Raw genomic sequence first — 26,121 nt, 5'->3', positions numbered from 1 at the left:
GTTTTTTGGGGACTAATGTTTGTCAAGCTAACTTATGCACACCTTGACTACATCATCAATAGGTAATTGTTACATAGGAGTAAAATATAGGCAGGGTCTTTGCCCCTGTTCCTGAGGGAATTCAAACTTTGACCTTCAACCTAGAGGTTTTGGTTTTCACCAAATAAGCCACTTCTCAAGGTTTGGTGCCTCCTTTTCCTTCATAGAAAGACTTTCGAGGGTTTGTAAATCAAGGAAATTGTTATGATTTTAGAATACGCTAATATTCTTGCAACAAAGATCACTTGCTAAAGTATGGAGAAGTTAAAATTATCTCAGTAATACAGTAAAAATGATCTCAGTAATCATTGAATCAAAATGAATAAGAGAACTATATATATTGATCCAGCCAAGAGCTAAACATGCAATCTCTTTGCAAAATATATCACTCAAAATAACATGCTATCCATCTACAGTCAATTTTGTGATCACCTTAGGAACCACATTACATAGATTTATTGAAAGTTGTGTGCGTTAATAGCCTACACGTTTTTCACTTTTCGTTATAATCAAGCTTGCCTATTCATCGAAATTGCTTCAGTCATGATGGTCAAGGGAGATTTCGGTCCTATGGATCCGAAATCTTTGTCAGATTTTTATCTTGACTACTGAATTTCAATGGTTGACATCGAAATCTCAACCAAGATTTCAATCCAACGGACCAAAATGTTTTGCATGACGGTCTTGCGCACTACTGAAGTAAGTCCCCCATTCATAGAGAAGTCATACAGAAAAAGTGGGTAAAAAAAAAAAGATGAGAAGAAATAATTATAGAAATAAAAGTTTCAAGAAAGTAAAAGCACTGTTTCACGGAAAAAATTGTCTGCTGTGCACATCTCTCTGCTGTGCACAGCAGTGCACCACTAAATTGCGACACGTGTAAAATACCAATTTAATGGTTGAGATCAAAATGGTAATTTTAAGTGCAAAACCCCTGAGAAAAAATCCATTTAACTTATACCACCCATATGAGAAAACCCGATCGATTAAAAATTCTAAAAGTCCCACTTCAAATCCCATCTCTGAAGTCATCTTCTTCCTTTCTCTCCTTGGCTTTTACAACTCCTCCCTTCATTTAACCGATTTCTTTTTCTTTTTTCTCTCATAATTTTCTCTGCAAAATCTAGTGTAGAAAGCTTGAAATGCTGCTGATTTCAATCTTGTGTTAGATTAGTATCTAATCCACCATCTGCCATCAATGCCGATAGCTTCTTACATAAAAAGAACTTTACTTGATTTTCTCAACTGTTGTTAAAAGAGACGATTCTCGCAAAGACAGACACTCAATCCCTCTAAAAATTTTTGACGAAATGTAGTTTTGCAACCGTCACATAGATGAGAGATTGCTACCCCAACTGTTGCATATAAACAAATGAACCATCTGTGTCAATGGGAGTTCCAACCATTACTAAATTTATTTTTACTTATTTTGGAAGAAAAACCTAGAAAAATTACAGCAAAATGCCTACTCAACTAAGGCTTGCAAGCCCCTAGTCATCACCGTATTGCTCCACAATACTTGGTAAGCATTTGAACCAACTCTTTTAACTTTCATTTTCACGTCAAACAAGCACAGAATGTTTAAAACGATGAGTGAGGGAGAAGAAGTCGGTTAAACGAAGGGGAGTTCTTGCAAGTTGCAACCCACGAACCGAGGAGGAAGAAGACGATCGCTAAGAAACAGATGCGAAGTTAGGTTTTTCAGAGTTGTTAATCAATCGGGTTTTCTCATATGTAGCGGGTATAAGTTAAATGGGTTTTTTCTCACGGGTTTTACACTTAAAATTACCATTTTGATCTCAACCATTAAACTGGTATTTTACACGTGTCGCAATTTAGTGGTGCACTGCTGTGCACAGCAGAGAGATGTGCACAACAGACGATTTTTTTCCCTATTTCACTTTATTTTTATTTTAGGATCATTTTGTTTACATATAACTGTTGAATTAAGTTGGAGGATTGTCTTCTTCTTCTTCATCTTCTTCTTCTTCTCTTCTTTCTTTCTTTCTCTTTTTTTTTTTTTTTTTTTTTTTCTTTTTATTTTAATAGAAAATTTTAAACCACTAGAGACTTTGTCAACACACCTTTAGGCTCTTTTTGGTATTAATTTTCATCCTCTATTATGCCTATTTAAAAGAAATAACTACAAGATTTCATTATGGTCAATAATGAAAAATAATTTTGTGAATTTTGTCAAAAATAAATTATGGAATGAAAAATAAGTTTGGTGTCAAAAAAAAAAATTGTTAGGAAATGATAATGAGCAAGTGAGAAAATACGAAAAAAGTATGACTCTTATAAAAAAAATGTGTATTAACTATTTTACCTTCATTTAACTATAAAATTTTAAGTAATCTGGTGGATAAATGAAGAGAATGAAATTATCACCATAATTCATAATAGACAAAAAATCTATTATGGATTTTGGAGGATCTTCTATTATTTTAAACAAAAATAAAAAACTAATAATAGATGCCAAATTAACAACTTAAATAATGAAAATTTCTCATAATTGAGAATGATAATGGATACCAAAAAGAGCTTTAGTGACTTCTTCACATTGTCACATGGCTTCTATTGCCAAATGGTTGATTAAAAATTTGATTTTTGTAAACAATCATGAGTTATTTTTTTATTGAATTACTAGCAGTCTCTCCTAATTGCAAGAAAGAAAGAAAAAAAAAAAGAAATATCTCAAAAACTAATCTGAAATTCATTGTAAAGCTCTAGGCCTCAAATACTTTACTTGACTTGAGGTCTAGGCATTGAAATTAACAAAACCATGGGCAACAAACCTTGAATTTATTACTTATTTCGTTCAACTTGCACTTTGATGATCAATTTGTTTGGGTTATCTAAATAGCAGGATTCACGTTTGGGGATTGGAAGCAAGTTCAACAGGACCTTTTTTCTTGATGATACCATCTCTGGTACCCTTCTTAAAATAAGGGGAAGATTCTTTGCCAAGCTGCTAGCACAAGAGTTTGAATCCTCCACCCACATAGAAATATTTTTTCAATTCACACATCTGGTTGTGCGACATGTATCCAATTCAAAATATATGCTTTGAATATTTTTCGAGTAGTAGTAGTAGTAGATATATGAAAGATAAAGAATGAATAGATGTAAAGAAGAAAGATAGCTAGAATCTATAGAGGAAGAATCACCTTCGGGCATTTTGATGACGCTAGGACAAACACGAAACAATAGATTTTGAAAAAAGAAAAAGAAAGTAAGTTTAAATGGTTTGATTTGTTTTAGGTTGATCGTAAAAAAGAAAGAGAAAAAAAAAAAAAAGAGGATTCTAATTTAAAATGGACACATCAACTGATGTGTGGATAAGAATTCTTTTCGCGTTGTGCTTCGATCTGCCAATGGTTCAAATCAGTTTTGGTGATTGAGATTGAATCTCACCACAGAAACCTAAAAAAAATAATAAAACAATGGCCGAGATTCCACCAAAAGTAATCCGAACTATTAGCAGCTCAGTGACACTTATTAATTGCGTAGCACTGAAGCTGAACACATTTTTTCCACCCATATGGGTCGATGGCAAATACCCTTTATATTTTTTCTGCCACACACATAGTACCGTATAAAATGACCAGGCACTATCTAGATAGCACACCATGCAAACAATAATCTTCTATTTGTATTAGTAGACACACAAGATCAAAGCTTAGCTTGTAACATGGTGAAGCTCAGAGGCCTAGGAATAATTTCATGAGGCATGAAAGCCCTTCCTCTTTGTAATCCATATCTAACCATGTTAATAAGGCCAGAGATTCATTTACTCCGAGTTAAGAGGTTGTATAGGAACATGTAAATCCTTAATTCTTGAACCAAAATGCCCTAAAATCTAGACCTTGTATACTGAATAAAAGAAATTGATCTTAATTATCTAAAAGCTTGCAACGTAATTCAATTATTAGTTGCCTAACATCTTATCGAGTTAGGTATCATTTCCACAATGAATGATCTGATTGCTAAAATTGCTCAGGTCGGAAAAAATAGTAGCTGAATTTCTTCTTCTTAATTCTTACTTTCAACCATAATGAATGGCATCTAATTTTATTTAAAAGCCAACAAAATTCACATCTGTCTAGCTGGATTGATCATAAAGGCCAAGAAGATTGTCCAAACTCCAAATAGAAGCATGCACTTCGATTGTGGGGGGGGGGGGGGTTGTTGGGTGGTTTACCACTAAAAAGAATGAACAACATAAATCTTACATTAGATTGAAAACCAAAATGTACCAAAAGCTCCAAAGCTGATGGAACAAGTTGAATAAAGTCCTTTAACCCATTGGTTCGAGTCCTAGAAACAGAGGTAAGGCTGCAAAATGTTTGACCCTCCCTGAACTCTGCCAAATGTGGGAGACTTGTGCACTGGATATAAGACTTTCTTTTCCTCTCTAATTTCTCCAAAGTTCCTTTCCACATATAAAATACATTTTACCTTACCAATTCTTATCTTATATTCTTGATAGTCAGTTTTCAGATTTTCAGGTGTTCTTGGTCAATCACATTCACGATCTTACCACTTTGATTATCCTTTTCTTAGTAACAGAGGCATCACACTATCATAGTATTGCTTTATCCTAGACCCTACAAGTTTCTATCTAACTTCTTATACTATTCTTCAATCATGTATTCCTATTGGAAACCCTATACTGTTATGATCTACATCTCAGCCAATATCCACAATGTTACAAAGGTATCCACACTTGTCCCAAAACAGAATGTGCACACTTTAGAAGTTAAGATGGAGGTTCTTGAGGTCATAGGCAATTTTTCCTTCTTGTCTCTCGGCCAAACATTATGTGTCATAGGGCAAGCTTATGACCTACCATTACAAGAGGCTTTGCCTACGTTTGTTTTCCGGTTTAAAAATCTAAGCCAAGTCAAGGTAAAATAGGGTTAACTCAACCCTGTCAAGATGACAGGGTAATGCAAGGTAGAACCCTGTCAGAGTAAGGTTTGGGTTTGGGGTTCTCAATCCAACGTGTTGACACCCCTTGCCCTAGCTCTGGCTTCTGTCATGTTGCTAGTTCATGAACAAAGGTCTACTGTTGTATCGGTTCCAAAGCTTGAAATATATTGGAAAAAAAAAGAAGCAAGCTTGAAACATAACCCGCACCATATTTTCTGCTCAGGTTACACCATAACTTGGGATGATTTGTGTACAGATTTCAATCTGAAATTTGTTACATCATCTAACCCACATGGCGTACTCTATAAGCCCCATTGCCTACTTCAACGCACATTGTGGTTTTGTTTTACCCAGCCGGTAGGAGGTAGAGGAAGCAGGGGCGGCACAAAGATCAAATTTGGTGTGTCAACAGCCAAACAAGCAAATACAAAATCTGATTCTCACTCTCAACAACAAAGAAAATTTGTGTGAATGATCGAAATCTGACACCCTAAACTCTCTTCATATTCTATTTGGAATGTTATAAATCTCATCCCATTCAATATAAACTGACTTCCACAGAAGTTGTTCATTGGATAAACAAAAAGAAACATGTCAAAGAGGCTCTTGAGATGGAGAATGTCCTGCTCAGAAAGAATCTCAATAGCAAAGTCGGAGGCAATATGTTTCTAACACCAGATTTTTTAGAACAAACTTCAACTGCTAAAACACCTGTTCTCAAGGCCAAAGCTATACAAAGAAGAGCAGAATTGCTCCAAAGAAATCTCACAGAAATCTGCCAAAACCTGCTCTTAATTTTCTTGATGTTAAATTGACCAAAGAAATCTGCCTCCAAGATCTTTCACTCATTACATGACTACATGAGGCAGTAGTTACAGGTAAGGATGAAAATGGGCTCTATTCCGTAATTCGTCAGAGTTGATCCTCATTATGGCCATTATGGCCATTATGGCCTTTCTAAGTTAAAAGAAAATTCAATGAACATAGCAAATAACACAAGCAAGAAGATGGAGACTCAACAAGATGGTCAAACTAGACAAGGGATCCACCATTGGAAGATGTTGGAACAGAGGAGAAATAGCAAGAATCAAAGACGCTCTTGAGATGGAGAATGTCCTGAATAATAGCCATTATCTCAATAGCAAAGCTGGAGCTTAACACCAGGCAATCTGTTTCAACCACCAGAAGTTTGAAACCAAACTTCACAGCCTGCAATGAACTCACTTTCAGGTCTAAAGCTCCACACAAAGAAGACCAGAATCACTTCTAACTCCACTTGAATATGCTGAATCTGGGAGACTATGATAATCACATCTAATTGCATCCAAGCTGAATCACTGTTCTATCAGTTGAGTGTTTTGGGAACAAGGCCACAGGCCATACACATGATTTTTGCGAGTAAAGTTTTGTGCCCTGTTGTAAGGCCAAAGCAGCATATTTGTTAATGCATAGCATCAAAGGGGAGTTACAATCAACAAACACACTGGAGTTTGGAATTAGTAATGTGCAACAACTGTGATTAGATAACAGGGCCTGAAGCACCACTTCCAAAAGTCCAGCTACCACGGCTGCAAGTAGAACACTCTGATTAACAAAGCCAGTCTTTTGACCCAAGCACCTGCCATCTTTCACAAAGCACAAACACCACACACTAGTCTTTAATGACTCAGCAGATAAACCTGCAAACCGAAGCACTGGATCAGCAGCTACTACAAGTCATTGAGGTTCAAAATATTAAGCTGTACAGGGATGCTTGGGTCTCAGTCATTCCAAAATAGTTTTAGCCAATTGAAAATATAGAAAGTATAGCAGGAGTCACCTTTGATTGATTACACAGTTCTATTTTTTTTTTTTGAGTTCTAGATACAGCAGCAAGTGACAACCAAACAAACATGAACCAATGCAAAAGCTTAGATCAGAGCCAAGAAAGCAGCAGATCCTGTAAGCACACTTGACGCAAGGAACAAAAGAAATCTCATTTATGATCTGTTAATCAAAACCACCAAACAATAGGCAGAACCATGAACACCTACCTACTTGTTCTTGATCTTGCTCAGTTGGTTGATGGCTTACCAATAAAATGCATGACAGAGTAATAGCCAATGCCAATTGACATCCTAATGGTGTTGATGGAATCTGTGATTCCTGATGACCATGCCATATAAGAAAACTGTTACAAGAAACTTCAAATTCATTAGCCCCGACAAATATTATCAGTAAAAAAATTAAGACTTCTGTTGTTGAAAGACCAAATGCTATAGAGCAGCATCTCTCTTAACTAGTGATAAGTCTCACAAAAGATGATGGAAAGAGGTTTGGCATAGGATAGGGACAAGGCTGATAAAGAAAATAAAGTAAAAGCACAAAAAGTACCTGCAAAGAAAGAAGATGAAAGCATGAAAGAGGAGACATATATCAAGGCACGGTATATACAAAAATTCTTAGTTTTCAACGGCCATGAGTTAGTGATAACAATCACCAAAGAAGTTCTGCTTGGAATCAAAACCTTGATCATCTAGCCCTGAAAAAAAGACCAAAGACAAATTAGTCATTCATCATGAGATGGAACACAGTCAAGTTTTTGCAAACTGAAAATCATGAATCACATGCATTGGAATCAGGTGCCCTTTGGATTTATGTTAAGTACCTCAGAAAAATTAGTTCACAAATTTTGATGGCTTGGAAATATGAAATTCAAAGCTTGAATAGAGTTACAATAGCGTCTATAATTTGTTAAAAGCATACCCAAGATGTATAGTTTTAACTTTTCCTGAAAGAAAAGCTAAGAGTCAGGCCTTGGGTGAGCAATTTTGCGGTGGAATATATTTCCCTCGTAGTGTCCTTGATCTGTAACTGAGTATTTTGCAAACTAATTACAATGTATCTTTCATGAAAAGACAAATTGGAAAATTGAAAATTTCATCCAACAACATTTTGGATAGCCATAAAGATACAATTTAGAAGGAATAAAATGTGAGAACAAATGTTGTTCAACCGTACTCTGCTCCATTATTGTTGAAGCCATGCAACCAAAGAGAATGTATTTCAGTTCTTATTTTCTACTACCAACCCTGACAGCATACTAAAATGAAGAACTAGAATAGAGGCCTACACACACTCAATTTGAGGAATAAAACGTAAGTCAATATAAGAACAAAAATGTAAGCACCTAACACCAGTGTTACCTTAGGTTCTACCTACTTAGGATCTCAAATCTGGAACCACAATGTATCAAAGATCATAACTTACAAAAAATGAAATACAAATCCATAATTACTCGATTTGAAGATGAAGGAAAGAAGACACAAGACTTCATCATATCTCTTAACCACATGTGAACCTGTGGGACTGCTCAAATTTGAAATTTAGAAAAGAAAAGATTACAAGAAAAATAAGGTAGATGGGTACATGACAGCTTGTGCACGGTGACTTCGTTAACCTATTGGTAAAGTGAAGCATCAATCACATTTAAAGTTAATAGCATTCATCATTACAACATTAACTGAACCTAGTGATTGTATACACCATACTGTTAAAGGCCTCTGCAGTTTTCTTCTGTCTCTTGCTTCATCCAGTTTCTTTCTTTGAACAACTCTTCCTTCATTTGGTTTCTTTAATCTGCAGCTCATCATCCTTTTCTTTCTTTTATCATTTCTTCAATTTGGTCACTTGATACTCCGACTTCATGTTATGGTGCATTTTTTTAAGATAAAGCTCTCTGAGCTTACTCCAACTCCAAGTGCTTTGTCATTTCTCATTTCTCCAAGCAATTGATTCAATACCTAAATGAACAATTAGGAAGTTTCCTTATGTAATTTGAGTCCATACACTCAAACTGATTTTTCTCTCTCTCTCTCTCTTTTTGGCGAAAAATTAGCAAAAGAATACGCCTTTGAGCTACAAAATTTAAATTTTCTCAAAGTATACTACGAAGATAGATCCTAAGATGTTTGTGTAGCACATATACAGCTTTCAAATATGGCACAACTTTGATTTGTGAAGTAGATCATAAATTCACTGTAGTTTCTAACTGTACAGTTTCGTGACCATTCATAAATAAGTAATGTATGACATGATATAAACAGAAGTAGAGAAAAGCAGAGGGCCACAACCACATAATATGCATGAATTAATGAATTGAGAAATGCTCTATCGATTAACCTGCTGGAGTTTTTCTTACCAGAAATAGCATTAACATATTAAAAAGGGATTGTATTAAGGATATCTTCTTATTTTGTTCATTCTTTTTCTTCAAGACTCTCTGTCAAAACTCTTACCTCCGGCTGCAACTCCAAATCTTCCACAGAAAGGCAACAGAATTTCTACTTGAGGTCCTATTTAATTCCTGCCAAGCACACTTCTCATAAGCATCTCTCATTGAAGTGGTTTAAAATATGTGCCTACCAATCATATTACAAACGCAAAGTGAGTCTGGAATCCTTAAGCTGAAAACAGAAAGAAGAGAAACAATCTTAAGAGACACTGGCATGGATTGGTTACCAGGGTATTCTGGACTTCATTCCTAATCCATATACTAACTTAACATGTAAAGATATAAGATCAAATATTTTCATTACCAACGTCAATCTCTCTTGGACCATTAACTACAATTGAGGGAAGATCCTAAATGTCAAAGCCAGTTATTCTCTCATGACCACATCAAGGCCCAAAAGGTTGTACAAAGGATGACATGCTAAATCTGAAATGAGTTTTTTGGTGTTGTTGGGGGCAGGCAGCACAAATGAACAAAGACACACTCATGCTTCAATCCTTCATCAGCAAATAGATTCTAGCATGAGAGAATCACATATGCAAAATCTGGGTTAAAGAAGTACATACATATGCAAAAACTGTCCAAAGCTTTAGTCTACATGTTGGTTGCTAAACTTGGAAACTTGATGAACTCCAACAGTTACAATAATAATCATGTACGAAGATTGGGAGTTAATCCATTGGCACTTGAGATTTAAAGAACTAAGGAATATTGGTATTAAATTTCATAACCATGATCGCCTAGGAAAATTTGATATGGTTAAAATCATAGAAGAAGCTTTGAGAGTGGTGCATTTTTTCATTGTAGGAAAGTTCTAGCTGGATTCTCACTACATGACTTTTTCTTCTGTTAAAGTCATTCTGCAATGGAGTGTAAAATAATTGCTCTATAGAGCAGCAGGTTGGGAAGGGGACACCATAAATAGAAACCATGTGTAACTGCAATAGCATTATTTACCCAAGGGCCAAAACCTTCACAGAATCCCAAAGGGCAAAAGGAAAGAAAGAAAGAAACAAAAAGGTTTGTAATTGAAAAATCAAAATTCTTTAACCAGTTTGAAGTCTGAACAACAAAAAAGAAATAATGTCAATGCTGATCAAATCTGAGCTTACTGTGTACTTCTTTTCCACAATCACAGAAGAACTCATTTGGGTTTGGAACCAATTCTTATAAATAAAAAAGAAAAAACTGTATACTTCTTTTCCACAATGCTTCTTCGTAGAAGAACTCATTTGGTTTTTAGAACCAACTCTTAGAAATGAAAAAGAAAACTAAAATCTATGGAATCAACTAGGGCTACTCAATTGAAATGCAATAAAATCGGGTTCATTTGAGACTGAGACAGAGGCCGAAGTAACTCAAACAAACTTGTCAAGACAGAGCAAGTTGTAACTTTGAGAGAGTTTTGTTGAATCAATCTCAGTTAGGCCCTCTAAGAAACACAATTTAGTTCCCACAATGTCTTTTACTTTGTAAGAAAACATCCAATACTTCCAAAGATTCCACTTGATATTACCAGCTTGAATCTCAGTTAGCTTCTTGCAGTGCTTAGCTTTTAGCCTCCATAAGTTTTCCATGTTTGACAGAACGGGTAATATTTCCAAGGACTCAAACCTAGATATGTCCAACTCCTCCAAGAATTTCAACATGCCAACACCTTGAATCTAGCTAAGATTCTGCACTTTCTTATCTCTAGATATTGTAACCTTTAAGGTTATACAGACCTAGTAATCTTCTTAAGGTTCCAAATCCAAAAATGTTGAAATGCATTAATGATTCCAATCTGTCAATTCCATGAATCTAAATTAGCATCTAACAACCTTCAACATGTAGCCCATGAAACTCTTTCAAGTTTGACAGATCCAGTAATCTTTCTCAAGATTCACATCCACTTATTTGCAATGACAATAAGGATTCCAACCATTGGGCAATCATGTTCAATAGAGAGGCATTTGCTTTGCTTGTTGCTTCTCGATGTGAATTATGCCATCATTGCCATGAGGGAGAGAATTTTTCTCATGTTTGTGTGCTGTGCCTTAACACTCAAAAAGTTTGTAAGGGATGTTGTTTTTAATATTGTTTGGGTGTCACAGAAATTCTGATGAGCTATGGGGTTTGTGGAAATCAAGGAATATGAAGTCCCCTCCACATAGTGTCTGGTTTAGGGGTTTCATTCTTGTTTCTTATTATGTTTGGTTACAGTGTAATAATCGACGGCATGAGGGAAAAGAACAAGTGAGTAGTTGGGTGCTCAAGACTGAAATAAAGGGGGGCAATCTCTGTTAAAGGGTGACCGCTTCCTGTACACAATCTAATGATCAGTCATCGTCTAGAGCTAGTGGTGCATCCAGATAATATGAGGAGGCCTGAAGAGCTTCCTACGGGTGCAAACCTTGCTAGGGTGAAAAGGTAATCCGGGAACTGCAAATTCAGGTAGTGTATTAAGAGTTGAAAATGCTCACATTGTGCATGTGTTCTGCCTTTTTATTGGTTTGCAAACCGACTATCATGCAGAAGTTGAAGCTGTTATGAGGGGTTTTCAGGTGACAAAGGAATCAAGGAGCTTGTTTATTAGAACTGAAAAAATATGTGTTGGGCTTGCCTAGGTTCTGGTTTCCTACCTAGGTGTTTTGTATATATATATATTCTCTTTCAAAATAATTGATATTTTACCTAAAAAGACAATAACAATTTGTCAACACCGACAAACTTATTCAGATTCTTGAATTATTTTAATATGTAGATTACTCAACTTTTTAAGGATAGACAAATCGGGTAATTTTTTTGAAAACATTAAGCTGTACAGGGATGCTTTGTGACTAGTCATTCCAAGATGGTTTCAACCAAGACTAGAAAGCTATTCAGAGCTTTCAGCCAATAGAAGACTGTAGAAACTATAGTAACAGGAGTAACCTTTGACTGATTAAACAGTTTTTTCCTTCTTAAGTCCCAGATATTGTAACAAGTAATAATAAAAACAGACATGAACAAGTTCAAAAGCTTAGTTCAAAGCCAAGAAAGCAGCAGAATTGTAAACACATGAAGCAGGAACACAAGAAACCTTATTTATTCTGTTAATTTAAACCACCATATGAACACCTACTTGTTCTTGATCTTGCTCAGTTGGTTGATGGCTTACCAATAAAATGCATGGTAGGATAATAATAGCCATTGCCAACTGACATCCTGATGGTATTGGTGCAATCTGTGATTCCTGATGATCATGTCATATTAGAAAACTGTTGCAAGAAACTTCAAATCTGTTAGCCCTGATAAACATTATAAGTAGAGGAAATAAAAAACCAAGTGCCAACAGAAGTTGCTTCGAATTGAGACCATGATTATCTAGCTCTGAAAAATAGTTCCCCCCACATTACTTGCACTATCAAGGGACTAAGACACAAGTTACACCAAATCTGAAACCAAGCTTTTCACTTATTTTAACCTTTCTTGTTTCCACTCTGTTGATGTTCATGAACTTCTTCAAAACCATCACTTTTGTAGATGGATTACCCAACATTTCAACTAAGGCTCTCTGTGGTCTTGCAACTCAATCCAACCTTGTCATTCTCCCGAAAGGCAACTTCCCAAGTTTGGCCATACACGTAAAAACCATAGAACGTTAGCCATTCATCATTAAACGGAACACGGTCAAGTTTATGCAATCCGAAAATCATGAACCACAGATTATCTTAGGTACCTAGCAAAATTAGGGTTACAGATTTTGATGGCTCAGAAATATGAAATCTAAAGCTTGAATAGAGTTATGGTAGCCTCTATAATTCATCAAAATCATATCCAAGGTGTATAATTTCATCCGACAACATTTTGGATAACTATCAAGATACAATTTATAGAGAGTCGTATTGAGAACAAAATGTTTCAACCATACTTGTACTTTGCTCTGTCTTCCATTGAAGCCATGCGCCAAAGAGAATGCCTTTCTATTCTTATTTGCTACTACCAACCTTGACAGTTATCAGCCTATGGAAATGTAGAAACTAGACCAGAGGCCTACACATCAATCCAAGCAATAAAAGGTAAATCAATATGAGAAAAGAAATATAGCATTGAACACTAATGTTACCTCAAGTCCTACCTACTTAAAGCCTCAAATCTGGAACCAAATCGTATCAAAGGAACATAACTTCAAAATGACATACAAACCAATAATTGCTGTTTTTGGAGAGGAAGGAATGAAGACACATAGCTTTATCGTATCTCTTAATAACCAAATCAGGGTAACTGTGGAACTGCACCATTGGGAAATTTTGAAAAGAAAATACTACCTGTAAAATAAGGCAGATGAGTACAATACAACTTGTGCATCACTTCATCAACCTATTGGTAAAACGAAGCATTGATCACAATTAGTTATACGAAAAGTTGCAACAAATAATCAAAGAGATGTAGAAATTACTATTGTTCATCATTACAGAATTAACTGAATCCAGTGAGCTATTAATCATGAATACTGTACATTTTTAAATTATGATTGGATACACCATTGTCAAAAGCCTCTGCAGTTTTCTTCCCTCTGTCGCTTCATCTTTTTCTTTTCTACATCATTTCTGGCTTCAATTCAGCCACTTGAGACTCCAACTTCATGTTGTGATGCATTTTTTTCATTTCTTATTTCTCCAGGCAGTTGATTCAATACCTGCATGACTACAAAGGAAGCTTCCATATGTCATTTGAGTCCATAACCTGTTTCCTTTTAGCTGCATATAGTTGACTATAGAAAAAGGATAAAAATCATGTAAATAATAATTGAATGGGCCTCAAACAACTATGATTATATGGACAATGAAACAATGTACACCACCTTCTCTCCTTGGAAGTTTGAGATAAGAATCAAAAGATTCATTTAAAGATGCTTAAGACTCTTATGCTAAATGTACAAAAATTACATGCATGATGGACATCAATATACAGTTTTCTGACCATTCATTCATCATCAAGTCATGAACAACATGCATATAAACAACAGTGGAGAAAATTTCAGGAGCCATGAGCAGAATATGCATGATTCAATGAATACACTCTAAAAATTAACCTGCTGGATCTTTTCCCAGCACAAGTTACAGCTCCAAATCTTCCACAAAAGGCAACAGATTTTCTACTTGAGAAACACAGCTGTAATAACTACCGTCTTATTAAAACTAGTGGATGAATGGGTAAATGATTACATATTGTTTCATAAAATTTTGAATTCCTTAAGCCAAAAGAAAAAAAACAAAAACAAAAAAGCAAAACTTAAGAGAGTTATTGTCTTAGAACCAATTCTCAGAAATGGAAAAGAAAAAGAATCTATGGAATTTGCAACTGGACTTGGTTATTCAATATAAATGCACAAAAAAAATCATATTCAGTTGAGAGTTGAGACAGAGGCAGAAATACCTTATGACAAAGCTAGTTGTAACTTTGAGCATCCACCGTCAATCAAGAGTTTAATACGATCAATATAAGCTAGGTAGAAACAGAACATATCATTTAGTTTCCTTAATTTGTTTAACTTTACACAATCTGGTAGCTTTTCCAAGGATCTACACCCCGTAGCATCCAATATTTTCAATGATTCCAATGGATTGTTGCCAGCTTGAATCTCAGTTAATTTCTTGCAGTCCTTTAAGTTTTTCAAGTTAGAAAGATCGAGTGATATTTCCAAGGACTCACACCCAGGTATGTTCAAATAGGTCAAGGATTCTGATGTGTCTACACCCTGAATCTTGGTAAGATTCTTACAGCCTTCAATTGCTAAATCAGTCAAACCTGTCAAATTTGACAGATTAGGTAACATTTCCAAGGAGTCACACCTAGTTATCTGTAAATCCGACAAGGATCCCAATGTGTTTACACCCTGAATCTTGGTAAGATGATTACAACCTTCAATACTTAATTTGGTTAACCTTGTCAAATTTCATAGATTGGGCAATATTGACTCACACCCAGTTATCTGTAAATCCGACAAGGATCCCAATGTGTAAACATTCTAAATCTCGGTAAGATTCTTACATCCTTCAATTGTTAAATTTGTCAAACTTGTCAAATTTGACAGATTGGGTAATATTTCCAAGGAGTCACACCCAATTATCTTCAAATTCGAAAGGGATCCCAATGTGTCAACACTGTCAATCTTGGTAAGGTTCTTACAGCCTTTAATATGTAAATTAAACACCCTTTTAAAGTATGACAGATTGGGTAATATTTCCAAAGAGTCACACCTAGTTATCTTCAAAGATCACAAGGATTCCAAATTTCCAATCCATCAACACCATGAATCTGGGTAAGATTACAGTCGTCAGTACTTATTTTCCACAAGGAATGCAATGTGCCAACATCCTGAATCTTGGTAAAATTCTTGCAGCATTCATTATGTAATCTTTCCAAGCTTTTCAAATTTGACAGATTCGGTAAGCTTTCTAAGGACTCACAGAGTCACTGCCACTTATATGCAACTCCACTAAGGATTCCAATCTATCAACTCCATAAATGTCGGTTAGAATCTTACAACCTGCAATATGTAGCCACCTTAACTTTTTCAAATTTGACAGTGAGAATCTCATTTATATTGTCGCAGCCTTCACTATGAAGATTGCTCAACTTTTTTAAGAGAGACAGATCGGATAATCTTTGCAAGTATCCCCTAATCTTGAAATACTCTAAGAATTTACAGCCAATGATATTCAATTCCTCAATCCAGTCATTTTGGTTCTTGTTGTTACCTTCAATGTGTAAATGCTTTAACTTTCTGAGCAGGTAGTCTTTCCAAGGTTTCGCAACACCTGATATCCAATTTCTCCAAGCTGTCCAACCCATTGATGCCATGAATCTCTATTGTTAGAATCTTGCAATCCGTAATGTATAGATGAGTTAACTTGTCTGGCAGACCATCCAGTAATCTTCGAATGGCATTGCACACTGCTATACTTAATGTTCGCAAGGACCCCAATCTGTCAAGGCCTGGAATTTCGGTTAATTTACCCAGGTATTCAATTTCTAATTTCACCAACTTGTGTAAGTTTAAAAGATGATCAGGTAATTTTCCATCGAGTGGCAGCAATCGGCAATTGTTAACTCTGTTAATGATTTGTAGGTCCCAAGGCACCCCCAATCTCTAATATTTGCAGACATCCCCTGATTTTTAGTATCCTCAGCCTTTTCGAGTCTTGCAGGTCTGGTATTTTTTCCTTAACGATTTGCAGTTCCATACGTCCAACTCCTCCAAAGAGTCCATTCCCTCCAGGCCTTCAAAATCGGAGATGAAATCATTATGGCAAACCGTCAAAGTCCTTAGATACTTTGAGCCCCTCAATTTTGGAAATCTTGGCAATGAATAACAGCAGCAATGGGGAACTCCTCCAGGCAATCCAATTTTTCGTCAAAGCCCTCAATTTCTTCTAGGCGGGGACAGTCCCAAAGACGTAATGTCTTTAAATTTGTCAAGCCTCTTAATGTACTTGATACTTTTACCACTGAGTGGCACCTATCGACTGTTAGACTAGTCAAACTTGAGGGAAGACCGGAGATATTTTGAATTGAACCGCAATTACACAACTCAAGGCTTGTGAGACATGGGGGAAGACATGAGATGCTTTTCAAACTTGGGCCTATATTACATAAAGAAAGGCTTTGGAGAGCAGTCAATTTAGAAATTTCAACTGAGAGGTCCACTACTGCACTCTCCTCCTTATACTTACTACAATGTAATTTAAGGTGTCTCAAGGATACCATTCGACCCAAATGCTCAGGCAACATTTCTAGACTTCTTGTGCCCCATAAATAGAGTTGTTGGAGATTAGTCAACTTACTAATTTGAGTCGGAAAACTCCTTAGCTTCTTGCACCAGCTCATGTCTAATATGACCAAGTTTGTGAGAAGACAAATGGATGCATCAATCTCATTCAATTTGTCACACCTCCTAAACTGCAATACCTCCAGATTTTGATTTGTCGAAAGAACAGGAGTTCTAAATAGTTGATGACAATATGACAAATCTAGAACTTTTAGATTTTTGGCCATCTGTAAAATAAAAAATATACATTAAGTTCTATAAATAACTTAAAAAGCTGGGACCTATTTTTTTTAATATAAACAAACTAAATAAAAGAGAGGAGCTTTTGATAGACCTTGATATAGTTCCAACCCATCCAATCAGTTGTGATGTCACTCCAAGATAGATCGAGAACCACCAATTTACGTGGACAGAAATTAGTTTGGATGCATTGGTTGGGACATCCTTTCCAACTAAGCCACCTCAATTGAGAGAAAGAATGTCCGAAGTTCCAAGAAAACTTTGCATAATCAATTTGAAGTAACCTTAAGCGCGTCATTCCCACAAATCCTTCACTCCTCAGACCTTCACTCTCTGAAATACTTCTAAAATCAACGCTGAATCCTGTGACACTACTTGTTCCCTGCACAAAAAGAAAAAAGAAAGCATAAATTACTTAATTAAATGACCATATGAGCTTTTTATTAAATCAAGAAAAATCTATCGAATACATAATTCACAAGGTTGTCATGGAAAAGTTTTTAATTAAATTCAATACCTACCTCTTGTCTGTACAATACATCCAAGACATCCTCTTGAGACCATATTCGTGTATGCTTCCCTGGCTCGTTGGCATTCTCTTCGCGAACAATACTCCTTCCAAGATCCCGGAGCAAATCATGCATCCCTAACACGCCTTCTTCACTAACTGTAACCAAAGACTTTTCACAAAGAGAATCAAGCCCTACGAAAGGTTCAAAATCACAACCATCCCATATGTAACAAACAATATCCTTATGCATGCCAATGAAAAAACAAGCGATATCGAGAAACATTTGTTTCTCATCCTTATCATCTAATCCATCAAAACTTGTTCTCAACCTCTCCATGACATTATTATTCGGAACTTTCTGGAGCTTCTTTAGCATGCGTTTCCAAATTGATTTTTCCTTTAAATATAAAGATGAACCTATAACTTGAAGTGCTAAAGGAAGTCCTCTAGTAGTTTCTATAATAGCTTTTGATAGATCCAAATAATCATCTGGAGGTTGGTGGCTTTTGAATGCATGATTACTAAAAAGTTGAAGAGAATCATTTGAATTCATTGGTAGTGGCTTATAAATTTCATCTGATTTCCAAAAGTATAAAATACGTTCATCTCTAGTTGTGATAATGATTTTGCTTCCTGTACCAAACCATTCACGGTCCCCAGCAAGATATTTTACTTGATCATTATGATCCACATCATCGAGTACAACAAGGACCTTTTTGGAACATAACCTTTCTTGGATCACTTTGGTACCAGCATCCACAATAGTAATATCTTGATGTTCATACTTCAAGGTATCCCATAAAAGTTGTTTTTGCAAAAGAACAAGTCCATTATGTTGTTGAGCTGCTTCTCGTACGTTTGCAATAAAGCTACAACCTTCAAAGTGATTAAAGATTTCATTATAGACAATCTTCGCGGTTGTTGTTTTTCCAATGCCTCCAAGGCCTTGGATCCCAATAATTTTTCTATTGTTAGAGTCAATGTCTAAAAGCTTCAACATTTCTCTTAAGCGAGATTCAGCTCCAACTAGACTGTCATCTTCACTAAAGGGTCTTTTGTTCAATTTATCATAAACTGCATTAACGACTTCCTCTACTACAGGTCCTTCATATCTGCATAACTCAAATATGTGCAAAAAAAAAAGAAAAAAAGTGAGAGAAAGAAAATATATATCAGCAGCATATGTCAGAAAATGAAAAGAAGAATTCAAATTATGATGTTTATATTATGGAACTCTTCCTATGCATTTGTATGTTATTTCTTTGTTTAAGCAAGGAAACAAATCTTTTTGGAATAAATTTCAAATATCTCCTGCCTTCATGGTCAATTACAACCAATTTGGCTCCCTAATTTGAAATCATTTTGCATTTTTCAGATCTTTACATCTAAGATTCATTAAGTTTAGGCATGAGTCAGACAAATTTTGGTAGGTAATTCATCAATCTCAATCTTATATAGCAAATAATAATGTATATCAATGAAAAAGTACATCACTAATACAAATTCTCTATACAAATATAGAAGTATCTTTGTGGACTGATAAATCATTAATTGCATGACTTTGTACCAATACTATACATTACTTGTCATTCCAGAATTTTGAAAACATAGTATTACCATATGGACTGATTAATTGCTTCTTCACCAAAAAAAAAATGATTAGTTGCTTCCAAACAATGTTTGGTACCAGACTCAAACTAGATCAAAAAGTATTTTTCACAAAACATGAGCACTCAAAATCAAGAACCCGGCTCAAGCATGGCTTATGCTGATTAATTTTGATAAATCTTGGAAGCTTGTGTCAGAAATTTCAGAAGTTATCAAAAATCATTTTGTACTATTTTCTCAATATTCCCTTCCAGTGTATTTTTGTATATTATACAGCTAATGCAAATCGGCCACATGAATGGAAATCATATTGTCTAGGTTCCTTTAATTGGTGATTAATCATGATTTTGTAGAACATATACTGCACTTGAGTAAAATGAAACTCTTTGACTTACGTTTTCTCATCGATATGCCACCCTTTCAATCCTCCCATCTCTTTCATAGCTTCCTTCCACTCTTGTACATCAGATTCCGTATTCATAATTTGGTGTTGCTCAAAGACCTTCTCATATATCCCGGTTTGATTCCGTACATCTCTTGGTTCAACTCTGTAAAAAATAGGCATGACTATCCGATTCAACGTTTTTCTACATTCAGATATCTTGATTAGCTCTTTGAGACACCACTTGCTTGATGGATAACTCGTTGAGAATATCGGAATGGAGATCTTTGACTCTTGGATTGAAGTGAATAGCTCTTCACCAATCTTGTTTCCCTCATGAAGTTCTTCAGTCTCTAAAAGTTCGAATTCCAGCTCGAATTAAGGCATTGTAGAGGTGGTCGGCAAAATTTTTGCGTATGTCGTTGCTATGAAAACTCAAAAACACTTCATAATTTGTAGCAGAACCAGAAAAAGTGCTTGATGAAGAAGAAGAGGATGTCTGATTTACTGCTGCCATTTTTTCTATCAGATATCTGCTTGGAGAATGCTTCCCTTCGGATGTGAATATGAAGGTATTTTTGCAAGGCACCGTTTAGATGGGATTAGGAATATTAATGAAAATTAAATAGATAATAAATATGATTTTTAATTAGAGAAAGTTCCAACCACTTGCTTTGAGCGCATCTCAAGAATTTTCTATAATAATCACTTGTAACTTCCTTACATCCTCACATGACTTTAATTATCAAAATGATAATTTTAGATAATCATTAGGAGCTCGACTCAGTGTTGTGCAATTATTGCATAGCATTGTGCTGCGAACGGTTGAGATCAAGAACTCGACCGAAATTTCAATATCGACCGTCCGTTTCTTAAAAGTGTGAAAACACACGTTTGAAAATGGACAGTCGAGATCTTGATCTCGATCGTTGTGCATTAATTGTGCAACACCCAAGCAATTTTAACAAATTATTTTTCTAGATAACTGCTAGTTACTTTTTCAGACACACCGTCATGTGACTTTCGCTTTATTGGTTGATTGAAAAATAACAACTTTTAGGTAACTCCTAGCAACTTGTTCACATGCATGTTACATGGCTTTCTCTTAGGTTGATTAAAGAATAGGTTTTTTTCTAGATAACCATGAGTTAGTGTTTGTTAAAATAACTAAAAACTCTCATAGTTGCAACTTGCAAGAAAAAGAAGAAAAAAAATAGTTGGAAAACTAACCCGAGATTTATTGTAAAGCACTAAGCTAAGCCTCTCAATATTTAACTTTACTTTAGGGCAATGTTTCGAATTATCAAAACCATAGCCAACAAACCTAGATTATTTTTTTTTTCTTTTTCTTTTGACCAAGTGGATGCTAGCCATCATGACTGCGGTGTATAAGTCTTTTGGGGATGGGGTTAGGGGGAGGGGAGGGGGGGATGTGGGGAGAACGGAGGATCGAACCACAAATCTCCTAGGACTTTAGGCTTCTAACAAGAGGTGGTCTCCCAATGTGCTAGAAGTGCACCCACAACAAACCTAGAGTCTATAAAAGTAAGAAGTAATCATATTTTTAAGAAGTTACTCCTCATGTCTCTATAATTGTGCAAAAAATAGAAATTCTGCAACATATTGTCTGTTTGCAGAAAAATGGCGGGAAGGGAAATTGGATAAATCCAATGTATTTTGTTCATGTCAAACTTTTTCAAATGATCGGCTAGTAATTTCGGGTTTCAAAATCGTGATAAAGTGGGGCATCATGATCAAATAGCCAGTTAAAATTAAGGGTGTAAAATGGTATGGTATTGATAATTCGGTATGATATTGGTATCATTGTCTCAGGCAGAATCTCAGTACTCAAAACAAAAACTACACCATATCCTTCTTTTATCCACATTAGCAGGCCAATATTATAGCAATACAATATGATTTCAGTATTAAAACAGTATGGAAAAATAATATGAATATGCTATTAAATGATATGGCATGGTTTTGGTATATAAATTGTATAAAAATAATACAAATGCAGTATGGTACAGTTTTGATATGTAAAATACATGAAAATGATACGAAAACGGTACAATATAATAAAAGGTACAAAAACAGTATCACATGGAATTTTTTTTTTTTTTTTTTTTTTGTGTAGGAATCACATGGATTTCTTACTTTTATCTAAAATGGTACAATATAAAAAGACATACAAAAACTGTATCACACGGATTTCTTACTTTTATTTCAAAATAAATTAACAAGTTATTTTTCTAGGTAAGTGCAACTAATTTTGTCATGCACGCCATGTGGCTCTCTTTTGGTGAATGATTGATTATATTTACAGTTTATTAAATAAAACAGGAAAATTACAAGATTATCTTCTATTGAGTTTCAGAAAATTGCCTACACCTTGTGTTTGAGTTTGTAAAACTAACAAATTTAAGTTTCGGGTTTACAAAATTAATTAAAGCAATTCGTTTAATTGATCTTGTTATTGGTTTTGACATTTTTGTCCTTAGTTCCACTGCTAGCATTGCATCTTTGTTCTCTTCATCTTCTGTACAGCATTAGACTAGTCACAATCCCATTAAGAATCAAAGCAACATCTCTTTATGGGGAACATGATGGAAGGAATAATAAAAAACAACACAGGAATGAAAAAGTTATGCGAAATCACAACTCAAGGAAAGTGAAGCACGTCTTCAAACATGAGCCATGGAAATGAAAATGCAAGAAACCTTAGAATGAGAGATTGATACGTTTCAGTATCGGCAAACATATTTTATTATGATTATATATGGCGATTTGAAGGTGAGCATTGAGATTAATCAATTATTATAGTGTCCAGGTGGTTGATTCCAAAGTTGAAACTTAACCCATTAAAATCCTTCTCAACCTTCACATCGCAATCTTATATCTTTGCCTCTTCAATTTTTAATGTATAGCTTACCTGTATTACTGTGATTTTCTAGCTCTTTTGTTAATTGTTTAAGTTGATCTTCTTTTTAATTTTATAAGTTCCATTTGACATTTCAACTTTGCAAACTTAAGTTGAATGAATTTGCGGAAATACCAATCGTTGCAACTCCATTCACCTACTTAAACCACGGAATTTTGCTACTTTACTAATAGTAGGTTGGTGTCTATGACAACCTTGGCATGATTCCAAGAAAGATGAAATTGCAAGAAAAACAATAAATAAAGAATGAACAGGTTGGGTTGCAAGAGGAAGAAGAAGATGAAGAGATAAGGATGAACCTAGACAGTGAGGGTGGTCCCCCGTTTCCAACAGTGGTGGTGCCGCAAGATTCGATCGGGCCTGATAGTTGCCTAATTGGACAACAGAGTTATTTTAGGGTTTCTTTGTTTTATCTCAAAAGAAAGTTTAATAAATTATTTTCTAGATAACCACTACTTAGTTTTTCAAACAGCCTGACACATGGGTTTAACTTTGTTGCTAGTTGGTCAATTAAAAAATGACTTTCTCGGTAAGAAACAACCTACGCCTCTCCACTAAGAGGGAAGGTTCTTAACCGTTCAACTAACTCTCCATTAGAAAACGCTTTTTCTTCTTTCTTTCTTTTTTTTTGTTTTTTTTTTTTGGGTAGACAACTCCTAGTAACTTGCACACATGCCTGTTTCATGGCTTTTTCTCATTACTATAAGGTTGGTTAAAGAATAGATTTTTCTAGATAACCATGAGTTAGTTTTTGTTAAAATACCGACAATCTCTCATAGTTGCAAGAAAAAAGAAAAAAAATACCTCAAAAACTAAGCCGAGATTTGCTATAAAGCCCTAACCTAAGCCTCTAAATGTTTAACTTGACTTATGTCAAAGCCTTTCGAATTCCAACGGTGGTGGTGCATGAGGATTCGGTTGGGCCTGATAGTTGGCTAATCGGATATTTTAAGGATAGAAGTGTCAAATGGAGGAAGAGTCACTATTTTAGTTAGTTTTGAAAACTAAAACTTTATTTTATTCAATTTTGTTAAATGAAGTATTAGGTGGCTAATTTTGTAAAAGAAAACGCCAATGTAGCTAAGCAAGTAATTTTTCCCAAAAAAATGATTTTTTTTAAAGCAACTCAAGCGACTTTTCACATTATCATATGGGTTTCTTTATTATTAATTAGTTGATTAAAAAATAGATCTGGTACACAAGTATGAATTATTTTTCTATTATTAACAATCTCACCTAAATCTAAGACGAAGAAAATAAATATGTGAACAACTAACATGAATTCACTGTAGAGTTGAAAATTTTAAAATATTCAAGTTTGGCTTCAGATCTTTGAATAACAAAATTGTTATACTTTTAGAGACTCTGTGTGAGATTTGTTTTTTTTTAAAACCAAAGTTGATGCTAGTCACCGGGACTAGGGCCCACAGGCCCTTTGGGGGTGGGATTGGGGGGAGGGGGAGGAGATTTGGAAGGAACAGAGGATTAAACCACAGACGTCCAAGGACTTTAAGGCCTCTAAAAAGAGGTTGCCTTCCAGTGCGCTAGAAGCGCACCCACCTGTGTGAGATTTGTTTGTTTGCAGAAAATGGGTGGACACCATGTGTTTTGAAATTGAAGGATAAAAAAGAGAGGGGGGAAAATGAGAAAAGGATATATTGCAGGCGGACAACGACATGTAAATTTTCTTTTGGAAAAATGCAATCACATATAAAATCAATTCTTCTGATCTTTCTTCTCCTCTAGCTAGACCTGTACATGGATAACCGAAATCCGCCTCCGAATTCGCATTCGTATTCGTTTAAGGGTGTCCGTAGCCGAAAATTTTCTTACCAGAAAATATCTGTATCCGTCCGTTAAGCAACCGGATTCGGATAATTGCTTATCGGATCGGATAATATCCGGGTAGAGTAAAGTATTCAACATATTTTTTTTTTCTGAAAACGGATGATAATCGGATTTGGAAACTGGTATTCGGATTCGGAAACCGGTAATTGGATAATCGAAAAGAAAAACTTATCCGGTTAGAGTAAAGTATTAAAAAAATTTTACAAAAAAGAATTGATAATCAGATTTGGATACCAGTAATTGGTAACCGGAAATTGTAAATCGAACAAAAAAAATTGACAATCACCAATCAATAATTGGATAGTTTATCGGATATCCGATAAAGTTCCGAATTCGAATTCGAATACCTTCTCTAAATTTCTGCTGGATTCGGATTCGGATAGCGGTTTTGCTAATTGAATTCGAATTCAGATACTGGTGTATCCAAGCCGAATCCGATCCGTTTACAGATCTACCTCTAGCAAAGCTTGGCACGTAGTCTTATTTTTTTGTTCATTCTTTTGGTAATTGAGATCACCAAGGCCAGACTGCATTCTTTGGGGATAGTTTCATAGAATTAAAATATAAGATAGGGCTTTGCTCTTGGCTTCTTGAGGATTCAAACTTTGACCTTCTGTTTAGAGATGGTGATTTTTATTAACTGAGACACTTCTCAAGATTTGGTACTTAAACCTTTTTTCTTCATGAAAAGACTTTCAAGATTTATAACTCAATCAAAGTAAATGGTTCTGATTTTAAAATACGCTAACATTCTTGCAAGAAAGATCACTGGGCAAAATATAGAGAAGCAAAATCAGTAAAGATTAGGGTCACTCTGCTAATATAAAACTGCTAAAGTTGGAGGTTGTCTTCTATTTTTTTTCTTTTTTAATATAAATTTTTATATTTTTATTTTAAAAGAAAATTTTTGACAAATTATTTTTCTAGATAACCACTTCCGCCAGTGACTTTGTCAACACCCCCATCACATCACTTTCTCTCTATTGCCAATTGGTTGATAAAAAATTATTTTTATAGGTCACTCTTAGTGACTTCCTTACATTTGTCACATGGCTTTCTTTGCTAAATGGTTGATTAAAAAACAGATTTTTGTGAACAACCATGAGTTATTTTCTATTGAATTACCGACAATTTCTCCTAATTGCAAGAGAAAGAAAAGAAATATCTGACAAAATTAATCTAAAATTGGATGTAAAGTTCTAAGCCTTAAATACTTGATTTAACCTCGGGTCTTGGTCTTTGAATTAACAAAGTTATGATCAACAAACCTTGAATCTATTGCGGTTAGGGTTTGAATCATCTCTAGCGCCCAAAGCAGCAGCCACCCAATGGCATATTACTAATGAGTGCCCAAGTGCCCCATAATGAATCAAAATTGGCTTAATAATTTCATCATCTAATGATTAGGACTTATTATGGGATATGTAGAGCTCATTAGCTTGGCTGTTACTTTGGACATTGCAGAGGATTTGAACCCTCACAGTTACCAACAACTAAAAATTATATTCTTGAAAATTCTAAAAGAGATTGCTTGTTTGTAGAAAAAAGAATT

The 26,121-nt window shown here is 35.1% G+C and overlaps 1 long non-coding RNA gene and 1 pseudogene across 13 annotated transcripts; both read right to left on the bottom strand.

The window, feature by feature from the left end:
* Window positions 1-5,356: 5,356 nt before the first annotated feature.
* Window positions 5,357-14,729, bottom strand: LOC149019028 (uncharacterized). 13 transcript variants are annotated; one of them, XR_016173016.1, is made up of 7 exons: window positions 14,645-14,729; window positions 12,384-13,912; window positions 9,249-9,371; window positions 7,345-7,824; window positions 7,005-7,141; window positions 6,791-6,921; window positions 5,357-6,650 (listed from the first exon to the last, which is right to left on the bottom strand). It is a non-coding gene; the product is annotated as an uncharacterized LOC149019028 (long non-coding RNA). The 13 variants fall into 13 exon arrangements; XR_016173009.1 differs by having other exon boundaries at window positions 7,345-7,492; window positions 7,717-9,316; XR_016173015.1 differs by having other exon boundaries at window positions 9,249-9,316.
* A 1,597-nt stretch (window positions 14,730-16,326) lies between these two features.
* Window positions 16,327-20,297, bottom strand: LOC149019027 (disease resistance protein RPV1-like; annotated as a pseudogene).
* Window positions 20,298-26,121: the final 5,824 nt, after the last annotated feature.

The sequence above is a fragment of the Hakea prostrata genome, chromosome 4, assembly GCF_041222555.1.
Source record: "Hakea prostrata isolate BN-2017 chromosome 4, UWA_Hpros_2, whole genome shotgun sequence".
Taxonomy (NCBI): Eukaryota; Viridiplantae; Streptophyta; class Magnoliopsida; order Proteales; family Proteaceae; genus Hakea; species Hakea prostrata.
Note: the sequence above shows the minus strand (reverse complement) of the source record. Positions and strands in the feature narration are given on the sequence as shown.